This window comes from Lithobates pipiens, unplaced genomic scaffold (assembly GCF_037356315.1).
Source record: "Lithobates pipiens isolate NorthernLeopardFrog02 unplaced genomic scaffold, aLitPip1_a1.2 Scaffold_27, whole genome shotgun sequence".
NCBI classification, from domain to species: Eukaryota; Metazoa; Chordata; class Amphibia; order Anura; family Ranidae; genus Lithobates; species Lithobates pipiens.
Window position 1 is genome coordinate 11010653 of NW_027507788.1, and position 12379 is coordinate 11023031.

The 12379-nt window shown below is 39.2% G+C and overlaps 1 long non-coding RNA gene across 1 annotated transcript; it reads right to left on the minus strand.

Annotated features, from left to right (window-relative positions):
• Window positions 1-504: 504 nt before the first annotated feature.
• On the minus strand, window positions 505-7220 carry LOC143933515 (uncharacterized). Its single transcript, XR_013263109.1, has 4 exons — window positions 7181-7220; window positions 4492-4546; window positions 3813-3848; window positions 505-797 (listed from the first exon to the last, which is right to left on the minus strand). It is a non-coding gene; the product is annotated as an uncharacterized LOC143933515 (long non-coding RNA).
• Between the last annotated feature and the right edge of the window lie 5159 nt (window positions 7221-12379).

Genomic DNA, 12379 nt, shown 5'->3' on the forward strand with positions numbered 1-12379 from the left:
TGTCTGTGTCAATGCACACAGCAGCAGGGCTCGAGAGCGCCCGCCCGCATGAGTGCCCCCCATGGAATGTGGCTCTCCGTGGGGTGCACCCTGATGAAGAGGAGGAGTGCCGCGGGGGGGGGGGGACCAGCAAAGGAGGATCGGGGCTGCTTTGTGCAAGGGTTTTGCACAGAGGAGGTAAGTATAACATGTTATTTAAAAAAAAACAAAAAAAACAAAGCATTACAGTCACTTTAAGTCTATAATAATAATAATAATAATACAAAAAGATCCATGTAATGATGATGTATTTATGATGCAATACTTTGTATTGGTTGTGCTGGTCTAAATATTTGTGAAAAAAAAAAAAGTATTACAAAAATCCTCATTCAATAACCATTGACACATAATGTATTTATGATAACAGAGTTGCATTTATTTGTGTCTTTTATATCCTCGGAGTTCACCTTTAACATTTTTTTTTTTTTTATTCACCACAAAGAAATGCAAACACCACACATGTCGTAAACAGTCACCGATTTCTGATTTATTTCTTATTTTAATCAAATCATTTACAATATACTGTATGTAAAGGATTTATTTTTTTCAGTAATGTTTTTCTAATTTGAGTTTATCACATTGCTTCTTTGAAATGCATTTTTTATATTTGTTGGAATAAAAAATATACCCCTCAGCACAATAACAGGCGTGCTTTGCTATCTCCACACACATATGTTTAGCAGGCAGTTCTGGGATGCAGTACTCTGGGCAGATTCCGCCCCACTTTTCAACGCTGTGTGCCATTGTACACGGAGGAGCTGGAAAAGAAGATAATACAATCATTATATATGAGGATTCATATCACCAGTATTGTCTTATACTGGGGACAGTCTATGAGCCATGACACTTGATATATATATGTTATATATTGGCATGTATTTTTCTTGACATTATTGTATTTTTTTGTCATATCATTTCCATTTTCAACTTTATAATAATTAATTCATGTGTTTATTATTATCAGAGCCATTGTTGAACACTGGTGATCACATAAATCCCCTGAAGAAGCCTCTAAAAGAAATCCCCTGAAGAAGCCTCTAAAAGAGAGGGACCTGTGGGACTTTATATGAAGAAATCCCCTGAAGAAGCTTCTAAAAGAAATCCCCCAAAGAAGCCTCTAAAAGGGAAGGACCTGTGGGACTTTATAGGAGGAAATCCCCTGAAGAAGCCTCTAAAAGAAAATTCCTTGAAGAAGTCTCTAAAAGAAATCCCCTGAAGAAGCCTCTAAAAGAGAGGGACCTGTGGGACTTTACATGAGGAAATCCCCAGAAGAAGCCTCTAAAAGAAAATTCCTTGAAGAAGTCTCTAAAAGAAATCCCCTGAAGAAGCCTCTAAAAGAGAGGGAACTGTGGGACTTTATATGAGGAAATCTCCTGAAGAAGCCTCTAAAAGAATATTCCTTAAAGAAGTCTCTAAAAGAAATCCCCTGAAGAAGCCATTGTTGAACACTGATGATCACATAAATCCCCTGAAGAAGCCTCTAAAAGAAATCCCCTGAAGAAGCCTCGAAAAGAGAGGGACCTGTGGGACTTTATATGAGGAAATCCCCTGAAGAAGCCAATAAAATAAATCCCCTGAAAAAGCCTCTAAAAGAAATTCCCTGAAGAAGCCATTGTTGAACACTGATGATCACATAAATCCCCTGAAGAAGACTCTAAAAGAAATCCCCTGAAGAAGCCTCTAAAAGAGAGGGACCTGTGGGACTTTATATGAGGAAATCCCCTGAAGAAGCTTCTAAAAGAAATCCCCTGAAGAAGCCTCTAAAAGAGAAGGACCTGTGGGAATTTATATGACGAAATCCCCTGAAGAAGCCTCTAAAAGAAAATTCCTTGAAGAAGTCTCTAAAAGAAATCCCCTGAAGAAGCCTCTAAAAGAGAGGGACCTGTGGGACTTTATATGTGGAAATGCCACATATGTCAGTCTACCCTCCACAGTGATCCTTTAGACCAGGGGTCTTAAAAGTTTCTAAACAAAGGGGCATTTTACTGTACCTCAGACTTTAAAGGGGCCGCACTGTGCCCATTGAGAGTTGACATTTTCTCGGCATCAGTGAGAGTAATGAGTGCATCTTTGCCATGGGGGGGAGGGTAATGCTCCATCGTTGGGGTCACTGGGAGGAAAAGTGCCCCACCGTTGGTGTAAGTGGCGGCCCGTCCACAGAGGGCGCTGCCTCCCCTGTCAATGCGTCCGGCCCCCTGATCTACTAATCAGTGGAGCCGGACCATGGATTCCAATGCAGTGGGGTGTTTTTTTGAAGCATCTGATTAGAGCCAGAGGCTCTAATAGGCTTCAAAGAGCCAAAAGGGTGAGCACTGCACTCCGAGCCCACTCAGTTGTGTGACGATAAGCAAATTCATGTTCGCTATTATCACGCTAAAGTTCCTCCTTGCCAATCAGGAGGCAGGTCTGTGAAACAAAGTGTCAGGCAATCCTATTGGATGCCTAGCACTTTGGCATAAGAGCACACGGCGGAGGAAGCTGGAGGAGCGGACACCTGAGCTGCCGCAACTGTTGCCCACACTTCAGGAGAGGACACCACAGCCCTGCCACACAAGTGGGTAAGTGCCAGACTGCCAGCGGGGGTGCTGTTTCATTACCGCTGCACCGCCAGGGGGATTGTTATTTGTTTGCTGCCCCCCCAAAAGAAGAACCCACCAGCCGCCACTGGTTGGTATTAGTGGGGGGAATAGTGCCCCATCATTGATGTCAGTGGGAGGAATATTGCCCCATCATTGGTGTCAGTGGGAGGAATAGTGCCCCATCATTGGTGTCAGTGGGAGGAATAGTGCCCCATCATTGGTGTCAGTGGGAGGAATAGTGCCCCATCATTGGTGTCAGTGGGAGGAATAGTGCCCCATCATTGGTGTCAGTGGAAGGAATAGTGCCCCATCATTGGTGTCAGTGGGAGGAATAGTGCCCCATCATTGGTGTCAGTGGGAGGAATAGTGCCCCATCATTGGTGTCAGTGGGAGGAGTAGTGCTCCATCATTGGTGTCAGTGGGAGGAATAGTGCCCCATCATTGGTGTCAGTGGGAGGAATAGTGCCCCATAATTGGTGTCAGTGGGAGGAATAGTGCCCCAGCATTGGTGTCAGTGGGAGGAATAGTGCCCCATCATTAGTGTCAGTGGGAGGAATAGTGCCCCATCATTGGTGTCAGTGGGAGGAATAGTGCCCCATAATTGGTGTCAGTGGGAGGAATAGTGCCCCAGCATTGGTGTCAGTGGGAGGAATAGTGCCCCAGCATTGGTGTCAGTGGGAGGAATAGTGCCCCATAATTGGTGTCAGTGGGAGGAATAGTGCCCCAGCATTGGTGTCAGTGGGAGGAATAGTGCCCCAGCATTGGTGTCAGTGGGAGGAGTAGTGCCCCATCATTGGTATCAGTGGGAGGACTAATGCCCCATCATTGGTATCAGTGAGAGGAATAGTGCCCCATCATTAGTGTCAGTGGGAGGAATTTGATATATTGATATTTGATATATATTTGAAGGCAATTTGATATTTGCATAATCCCTCCCACTGCTTGCATCAGGGCTGAGATCTCCTGAGAGGAGTATTATTGGGGCAGGGGGGGCTGTGATGTCATCAGGAAGCTATGTACAGCCCCCCACCCCTGGCCCCTCCCACCAGCCATTAACTGCCCGCATTGCATAAAGAAGCACAGAGACCCAGTGATGACACTTCCAACATAAAAAGGTACATAACGTATTGAAATGAGAAACCTCAGCGTCAAGTGTTTATGATCTTATAGAATGTAGTTCAATGTTCTACTTACATGGTGGTTCTGCAGAATCCTTCTTGCATTGAAGTGCTTGAGAAATAAAAAAACAGATCAATTACACATCTTCTCTATTATACAATATTAGATTGTTCTGTCTGTGGGGAGAATCTTGGAATGGAGATATGATATGCAAGTCTGAACATACAAAAATCAACACGTAAAGAGGTGAAATCCACATTAATAAATGTCCCTCTGTTAAATGATTAAAAAATAAAAATAAAAATAATAAAAATAAAAATAATAAAAATAATAAAAATAATAAAAATAATAAAAATAAAAATAATAATAATAATAATAATAATTATATATATATATATATATATATATATATATATATATATATATATATAATCAGACAGAATATATTATATGGCCAGTGAAGAAAGTTTCCCATTAGCACTGAAAATACGTATCAATACTCCTAAAAAATGCTTTACGATACAGAATTATAAAAGTTCCCTCTCACCCCTGATCATGGATTGGGTAATATTATTAATAATAGTATATATATAACGGCGATTGTGCATGCGCGGGAGTGACATCATCACGGCTCCGGAGATATATATATATATATATACATTAACGTTGAACTAAAAGCAGACATTTAAATATATAATTTCATAGTAAAAAATATATATAGATAAATAAATAAAAGAGAATACAATACAATTACCTGGTATGAAGAACAAAAGCAGGAGATTCACATAAAACTTCATGGTTATCGAGATCTGGAAAACAGAAGCAAAATTCTTATGAAATATTATTTGGTCCCTCGGGGGGGGGGGGGGGAGGGGGGGGAACAATGATTGGATCAAAGAAACAACTCGCAGCACTCTACCCCGTGTCCCATTTAGTCCCTGGGCTGGTTCACACTGAATGTCGCTTTAAAATCGTGCGACTTCACAAAAAAAAAGAAAACGCAAAATTTCTAAGCCGTGTGTCAGTGCGACTTCAAATGCAGCTTGGCTGACATCTGTGAGACTTCATGCACGGGGTTTCTATGCAAGTTGCACCTGAAAACGCCCAAAGAAATAGCGCGGGAACTACTTTTTCAAATCAGTCGCAGCACTGCAAAGCTGGCGTCGCACCGATTTGTCCGGTTCCATTGCCAACAATAGGAATGCGACTTGCGAACTCAAAATAGATAAATATATACAAAGCAAGTGCAGCGCTCGCAGTCCACCATTTTTTAAGCCTATTAGAGCCTATGGTCAGATGCCTGAATGGGAGGGGGGGGGGGTGGCTACAGCGGCCATGGATAGATTCTATCCATTCTACACAGAGGGGGGGACTGGAGAGAGGGGGCAGTGCCCATGTGCCCTCATACTGTATATATACTATATACCCTTATACTGTATATATAATATGTACTATATATCCTTATACCGTATATATATACTATATACCCTTATACTGTATTTATAATATATACTATATATCCTTATACCGTATATATACTATATATACTTATACCGTATATATATACTATAAACCCTTATACTGTATATATAATATATACTATATATCCTTATACTGTATATATACTATATACCCTTATACTGTATATATAATATATACTATATATCCTTATACCGTATATATACTATATACCCTTATACTGTATATAATATATACTATATATTCTTATACCGTATATATACTATATACCCTTATATTGTATATATAATATATACTATATATCCTTATACCGTATATATACTATATACCCTTATACTGTATATATAATATATACTATATATCCTTATACCGTATATATACTATATACCCTTATACTGTATATATAATATATACTATATATCCGTATACCATATATATACTATATACCATTATACTGTATATAATATATACTATATATCCTTATACCGTATATATAATATATACCCGTATACTGTATATATAATATATACTATATATCCTTATACCGTATATATACTATATACCCTTATACTGTATATAATATATACTATATATCCTTATACCGTATATATACTATATACCCTTATACTGTATATATAATATATACTATATATCCTTATACCGTATATATACTATATACCCTTATACTGTATATATCTGAAACTATGTATGAAGGGGTTGCAAAATTAGGGGTGCTACAGACATAGTCCCTCACCCCCTCGCCCTATATATTATATTCCGTTTTGAAGATATAATTTCCAGGCCTTCTCTCTCTGACATAAAGAAGCAATATCTGGTTCACTGCAGAAATGTAATTAAAGGTATAAAGAAGAGAAATCCAGATTGAATTTATTCCTCTAAGCAATCCGGGAATGTTTAAAAAAACTTCCCCACTCTACCCCAAAAATTATTTAAAAAAATATATATATATTTTTTTTTTAACTTAATCATTTGTGTATTCATTTATATAATAATTTAACACCAAGAACATAGCAATAACAGAAATTACAGTATAAAAAAAAATAGCAATTATGAAAAATACTTTCTTCACAACATAAATGCTACAATATTCTAAATGATATCAGATAACAATACTATTTTCCTCAGCAACCCAAACACTCCCACCCTCTTCCTAACTTCCCCCCCCCCATCCCTGCACCATATAAGTGTACTATAAGTATAAGTATATTAAGTATAAGTATAATAAGTGTATCAACTAATTATACGAAAAAAAAAAAAAATTAAAAGAAGGGGGGGGGGGAGAAGGAAAAAAAAAAGTAAAGAAGAAAAGAAAAAAAAAATTTTAAAAGAAGGGGAAAAAGAAGGAAAAAAAAGTAAAGAAGAAAAAAAAAATTTAAAAGAAAGGGGGAAAAAAAGAAGGGAAAAAAAAGTAAAGAAGAAAAGAAAAAAAATTAAAAAGAAGGGGAAAAAAAAAGAAGGAAAAAAAAAGTATAGAAGAAAAGAAAAAAAAATTAAAAAGAAGGGGGGAAAAAAAGAAGGAAAAAAAAAAGTAAAGAAGAAAAGAAAAATAAATTAAAAAGAAGGGGAAAAAAAAAGAAGGAAAAAAAAAAAGTAAAGAAGAAAAGAAAAAAAAATTAAAAAGAAGGGGAAAAAAAAGGGGGAAAAAAAAATTAAAGAAGAAAAGAAAAATTTAAAAAGAAGGGGAAAAATAAGAAGGAAAAAAAAAAAGTAAAGAAGAAAAGAAAAAAAAAAATTTTGGTTGTACGTACAATTTATTACTAGAGCAACTTGCGCTTTTTTCTGTTTTGCTCCCTATTTCTTTTATATTCCTCAGTTTCTTTTTTTTTTTGTTAGAATTCTCAATATTTAGCTGACGGGAACTGCCATATATTGCAAGTTGCCCTTTGTCTTCAAAATAAAGTTATTTGTGTGCTATGGAAGTATCGCTGATGAGAGGAACTCACCTGTATAGAGACACGGGGATAAACGTCTCAGTGTTGTCACAACCGGATTGTTGGGATGTTCTGCAGATTTCCTTTATATAGGATTGATATAAACCTCCCATTGTGCAATCAAGCCGCGTCCTCTGTAATTGCAAGTTCCTTATTCAACAATCCCTCTATAAATCTATCTATAGATTTATAGATATCTCTAATTAGATGAAGTGGCATGATTTTGCAATGGTATATTTTAACCACGTCAGCATAGGAAGATTTTACCCCTTTCCTCACCGGAGCACTTTTTTTTTTTTTGCGATTCGGCACTGCGCCGCTTTAACTGACAATTGCGCCGTATTGCGACTTTGCATCCTTTTTTTTCCCCACAATTAGAGCTTTCTTTTGGTGGAATTTAATCTCCTCTGCGGTTTTTATTTTTTGTGCTATAAAAAAAAAAAAGAGCGACAATTTTGGATAAGAAGCAATATTTTTTTACTTTTTGCCATAATAAATATCCCCCAAAAATATCTAAAAAAAAAACAAAATATTTTTTCTCAGTTCGTCTACATATTTTTGGTAAAAAAAAAAAAAAAATCTATTGATTGGTTTGTACAAAAGTAATAGCGTATGCAAAATAGGAGATAGATTCATTTTTATTATGAATTTTTTTTTTTTAATTAGTAATGGCGGCGATCTGCGATTTTTATTGTGACTGCAACATTACACATCGGACACCTTTGACACTATTTTGGGACTATTGTCATTTATACAGCGATCAGTGCTATAAAAATGCACTGATTACTGTGTAAATGACACTGGCAGGGAACGGGTTTAACACTAGGGGGCGATGAAAGGGTTAAGTGTGTCCTAGGGAGTGATTCTAACTGTGGGGGCGGGGTGGGCTACTACTGACATGACAGCGATCCCTGCTCCCGATGACAGGGAGCAGTAGATCTGTCATGTCACAAGGCAGAACGGGGAAATGCCTTGTTTACAAAGGCGTCTCCCCGGTTCTTCCGCTCCGTGGTGACACGATTGCGGGCACCCGACGGATATCGAGTCCGCGGGCGCCCGCAGTCACGGAGAATGCGGCGGGCACGCGTGTGCGCCCACAATGCCACATCTTAAAGGTGACGTACCTGTACGCCCATTTGCCCAGCGGTGCCATTGTGCCGACGTACATCGTGTGCTGGTCGGCATGTGGTTAATTATATATACTGTATATAGTTAATATAGTCAGAAGAGCAAAAGGAGTAAATTTACGTAAAAATTTCATGACTACCGAGATCTGAAAAATAGAAGCAAAATTATTATGAAATAATATTTGGCTCCTGGAGGCTGGAACAATAACTGGATCAAAGAAACAACTCACAGCGCTCTACCCCATGTCCCATTTAGTATTATTAAAGGCACTTACAGAACTCCGACAGTTTACCCAGTGCTTTACATATAGAGCATTCTGTATATATATGAAATGTATGAAGAGCCTGCAAGATTGTGGCGGGGGTTGGGGTGCAGTTTCCCCGCTGAATATATTAATCACTTCGCGTCCAGGCCAATTCTGACATTTCTCTCCTACATGTAAAATTCCTAATTTTTTTTGCTAGAAAATTACATAGAACCCCCAAACATTATATATGTTTTTTTTAGCAAAGACCCTAGAGAATACAATGGCGGTCGTTGCAACTTTTTATCTCGCACGGTATTTGCGCAGCAATTTTTCAAACACGTTTTTTTTCAGAAAAAAAACTGTTTCATGCTTAAAAAAAAAAAACAGGAAAGTTAGCCCAATTTTTTTGCATGATGTGAAAGAGGAGGATACGCCGAGTAAAAAGATACCCAACATGTCACGCTTCAAAATTGCACGCGCTCGTGGAATGGCGCCAAACTTTGGTATTTAAAAATCCCCATAGGCGACATTTTAATTTTTTTTTTACTGGTTACATGTTTTGGGTTACAGAGGAGGTCTAGAGCTAGAATTATTGCTCTCGCTCTAACGTTCGCGGCGATACCTCACATGTGTGGTTTGAACACCGTTTTCATATGTGGGCGGGACTTACGTATGTGTTCGCTTCAGGGACAGGGGCGCTTTACATTTTTTTTTTTTTTTATTGTTAATTTTATTTTATTTTTTTTAGTTTGACACTTAAAAAAAAATAAAAAATAAAATTGATGACTTTTATTCCTATTACAAGGAATGTAAACATCCCTTGTAATAGGAATATGGCATGATCGGACATATTTACAGTGAGATATGGGGGGTCAATAAGACCCCATATCTCACCTCTAGGCTGGGAAGAATAAAATAAAAAAATAAAAAAAAACGATCCTGGCTTCCTAGCCAAATCGGCGTAGTTAATTTGAATACAGAGGCCGGGCGTGACGTCATAACATCGCACCCAGCCTCTGAACGATCATAGAGACTCCGGGGACGATCTGGTCCGCCGGAAATCTCGATGGTAACTTCCGGGGGCCGGCGGATCCTGTGACCGACTCACCGATGGAAGCGTTGAGTCGGTACAAGCACCGGAGGGCGGCGGGAGGGGGGGGCGTCCCGTAAGAACGATCAAGCGGTGGAACAGCTGCTATGATCATTCTTATGGTGTAGGGAATCGCCGGCTGAAAACGCTGATATCTGAATGATGTCTGTGGCCTTCAGGCATCATTCAGATATAACCACCGAAAGCCCATGACGTCAATAGACGTAGTATGAGAACCAAGTGGTTAAATTCAGTTTTGGAGATATTATTGTGACCTGTAATAATGTAATCGGTAACAATATCTGGGTCACGGCAGAAACATAATTGTAGGTATAGAGAAGAGAACGCCCTATGAATTATTATTTTTTTTCCTGTTTTAATTTATTCCTCTAAGCACTCCGTAAAGGTTTTGAAAACTTCTCTGCTCTACCCAAAAATTTATAAGAAAAATATTTTGGGCGTACAGACACCTTAAAGAGGACGTAAACCCTGATGGGTGTTACTTCCGCTTTGATTCCCTGCAAAGGTAAAGCATAATGGGCTTCTGTGCATCGCATAGTAGTCCATTATGTGTCACTTACCTGACAACAGGAGCCAGCGATGTCACCGCTGTCCCCTGTAGTTCCGAGCGTCCATCTTCTTGGTGGGTCTCGCTGCTCCGGCGCTGTGATTCGCCGAAGCAGCGATGACGTCACTCCCGCGCATGCGCACGGGAGCCAACATTTGCGGCATATTGCTGCGATCTGCTGCCTGCCCAGTGCGCCTGCGCGCCGCTGTCTACGGCGCATGAGCCGTAGACAGCGGTGGCTGGCTTCGGGTAAATATCTCCTAAACCGTATAGGTTTAGGAGATATTTCTTGGACCTACAGGTAAGCCTTAGCCACTGTACACACGGTCGGAGATTTCCACAACCAAATCCATCGGATTTTGCCCGTCAGATTTTGTCCGTCGGATCTTGTCCGAAACTGTTGCATACACACGGTCGGACAAAGTTGGCGAAAAATCCGATCTTTCAGAACGTGATAACGTAATTTCGTTACGATGGGACTACATTCAGGCTAGTAGCCAATAGCTTTGATGTAGGAATTTGATCTGAGCATGCGTGGCACTTGGTCCGATCAAAATTCTCTACACATGATCGGAGTATGTCCGATCGCCCCAGATGGTCGGGAAATATTTCCAACATGTTGGAAAATTGGGTCGGACGGATATTCCGACGGAACCAGTCCGATGCATACCACACACAGTCGGATTATCCGACGACACGGTCCGATAAGACACATTCCGACGGATTCTCCGACCGTGTGTACAAGGGCTTAATCTAGGCTTACCTGTAGGTCAAAGTGGTTTGTTAGGGGCTTACAAGCACTTTAACATGGTAGTAAAGTAGTTTCTGGGACTCTTACCTACAGGTAAGCATATAATAAATAGAATATTATAATACTGCGCTGTCCTAAAAAAAAAAAAAAATTGTGAATAAATACTCGTTTAACTGCTGCAACTAAATCATTTGAGATACCAACACCAACATAGCAATTCCAAACCTATTAGCTGCGCTGAAAAAAAAAACTTTACATAAATTGCCCCAAAAATTAAAAGAACTTAGTAGGCATTAAAATGATGAATCAGAACAATCAGTGAAATAACATATTCCAAAGACAAAACAAATTATTGATTTAAAACAATAAATGAATAATATAGTCCCGGAAAAACCAGTCCAAAAAATAAGGTCCACCAAATAAAATTGAATCCTTAATAATCTGTTGATTGTGACATCACTCAAAATAAACACCCAAGAAACAGTGACAAGTTCCAAAGAGAAAGATCCTCCACCACTATTCACACTGTCGCTTACCAGATTCTGAGATCTCTTTTTGGGGAGATCTACAAAAGCTTGTGATTCCTTTCACAGACAGGGGTTCCCTTTAAGAGTCAGGAGGGTGGTCTCCACAACTGCATCCCAGATGATAACAAGGTATTCTAGGCTGCTGTCCTGGTCTCCAGGTCTCATCTGGTCACTTCCGAACTGGGACTTCAGAATTACTTTCCACCTGAGGGCAGTGACTAGGGGTGAGCTTCGAGTTCGAGTCGAAACGCATGTTCGACTCGAACATTGCCTGTTCAGCGAACAGTGAACAATTTGGGTTGTTCGTGGCAAATTCAAAAAAGCCGGAACACCCTATACAAGTCTATGGGAGAAATCTAAAGTGCTAATTTTAAAGGCTAATATGCAAGTTACTGTCCTAAAAAGTGTTTGGGGACCTGGGTCCTGCCCCAGGGGACATGGATCAATGCAAAAAAAGTTTTAAAAACGGCCGTTTTTTCGGGAGCAGTGATTTTAATAATGATTAAAGTGTAATATTCCTTTAACCACTTAAGGACCAGGCCTCTTTTTCGGACTTGGTGTTTCCATGTTTAAAACAGTTTTTTTTGCTAGAAAATTACTTAGAACCCCCAAACATTTTATATTGTTTTTTTTCTAACACCCTAGAGAATAAAATGGCGGTCATTGAAATACTTTTTTTCACACCGTATTTGCGCAGCGGTCTTAGAAGCGCACTTTTTTTGGAAAAAATTCACTTTTTTGAATAAAAAAATAAGACAACAGTAAAATTAGCCCAATTTTTTTTTATACTGTGAAAGATAATGGTATGCCGAGTAAATTGATACCCAACATGTCACGCTTCAAAATTGCGCCCGCTCGTGGAATGGCGTCAAACTTTTAGCCTCAAAAATCTCCATAAGC